We start from the raw sequence: 2175 nt of genomic DNA on the forward strand, positions 1-2175 counted from the left end.
TCATGCCTTGCTAGATTATGACATTTCATGTCTTACTATACTGTGAGTTTGTGATGCCTTTCTATACTATGACAGTTTTATGCCTTACTATACTATGACGTTATAATGCCTGACTATACTATGATATTTTTATTACGTACTGTACTATAACTTTTTTATGCCTTATCATAATATGACTTTTTTTGCCTAACTATACTATGACTTTTTTCATTCCTTGCTATATTATGACATTTCATGCCTTACTTTACTATGACAGTTTTATGCCTTACTATACTATGACGTTATAATGCCTTACTATACTATGATATTTTTATTATGTACTGTACTATAACTTTTTATGCCTTATCATACTGTGATATTTTTATTACGTACTGTACTATAACTTTTTATGCCTTATCATACTATGACTTTTTTTGCCTTACTATACTATGACTTTTCCATGCCTTGGTATATTATGACATTTCATGCCTTACTATGCTGTGAGTTTGTGATGCCTTACTATACTATGATATTTTTATTACGCCCTGTACTATAACTTTTTAAGCCTTACTATACTATGACAGTTTTATGCCTTGGTATATTATGACATTTCATGCCTTACTTTACTATGATGTTTTTAATTGTCGCTATACTATGACGTTTTTATGCCTTACTATACAATGACGTTATAATGCCTTACTATACTATGATATTTTTATGCCTTACTATACTATGACGTTATAATGCCTTACTATACTATGATATTTTTATGCCTTACTATACTATGACGTTATAATGCCTTACTATACTATGATATTTTTATGCCTTACTATACTATGACGTTATAATGCCTTACTATACTATGATATTTTTTTTACCTGCTGTACTATAACTTTTTATGCCTTATCATACTATGATATTTTTATTATGTACTATACTATAACCTTTTATGCCTTATCATACTATGACTTATTTTGCCTTACTATACTATGACTTTTTCATGCCTTGCTATATTATGACATTTCATGCCTTACTTTACTATGATGTTTTTAATTGTCGCTATACTATGACGTTTTTATGCCTTACTATACAATGACATTATAATGCCTTACTATACTATGATATTTTTATTACATACTGTAATATAACTTTTTATGCCTTATCATACTATGATTTTTTTTGCCTTACTATACTATGACTTATTTTGCCTTACTATACTATGACTTTTCCATGCCTTGGTATATTATGACATTTCATGCCTTACTATACTGTGAGTTTGTGATGTCTTACTATACTATGACATTTCATGCCTTACTATACTGTGAGTTTGTGATGCCTTACTATACTATGACAGTTTTATGCCTTACTATACTATGACATTTTTATGCCTTACTTTACAATGACGTTATAATGCCTTATTATACTATGATATTTTTATTACGTACTGTAATATAACTTTTTATCCCTTATCACACTATGATTTTTTTTTTGCCTTACTATACTATGACTTATTTTGCCTTACTATACTATGACTTTTCCATGCCTTGGTATATTATGACATTTCATGCCTTACTATACTGTGAGTTTGTGATGCCTTACTATACTATGACTTTTCCATGCCTTACTATACTATGACATTTCATGCCTTACTATACTGTGAGTTTGTGATGCCTTAATATACAATGACGTTATAATGCCTTACTATACTATGATATTTTTATGCCTTACTATACTTTGACGTTATAATGCCTTACTACACTATGATATTTTTATTACTTACTGTACTATAACATTTTATGCCTTATCATACCATGACTTATTTTGCCTTACTATACTATGACTTTTTCATGCCTTGCTAGATTATGACATTTCATGTCTTACTATACTGTGAGTTTGTGATGCCTTTCTATACTATGACGTTATAATGCCTTACTATACTATGATATTTTTATTACGTACTGTACTATAACTTTTTATGCCTTATCATACTGTGATATTTTTATTACGTACTGTACTATAACTTTCTATGCCTTATTATACTATGATTTATTTTGCCTTACTATACTATGACTTTTTCCTGCCTTGCTATACTGTGAGTTTTTGATGCCTTACTATACTATGACAGTTTTATGCCTTACTATACTATGACGTTATAATGCCTTACTATACTATGATATTTTTATGCCTTACTATACT

At 28.9% G+C, this 2175-nt stretch overlaps 1 protein-coding gene across 1 annotated transcript in view; it reads right to left on the bottom strand.

Annotated features, from left to right (window-relative positions):
• The window catches only part of LOC111666997 (zinc-binding protein A33-like), a 12135-nt gene that overhangs the window by 4886 nt on the left and 5074 nt on the right, over positions 1-2175 (bottom strand). The gene's annotated exons all lie outside the window — the stretch shown is intronic.

Source organism: Seriola lalandi, unplaced genomic scaffold (genome assembly GCF_002814215.2).
Source record: "Seriola lalandi dorsalis isolate HSWRI2012SDOR001 ecotype SW California unplaced genomic scaffold, Sedor1 jcf7180002054682, whole genome shotgun sequence".
Lineage (NCBI taxonomy): Eukaryota > Metazoa > Chordata > Actinopteri > Carangiformes > Carangidae > Seriola > Seriola lalandi.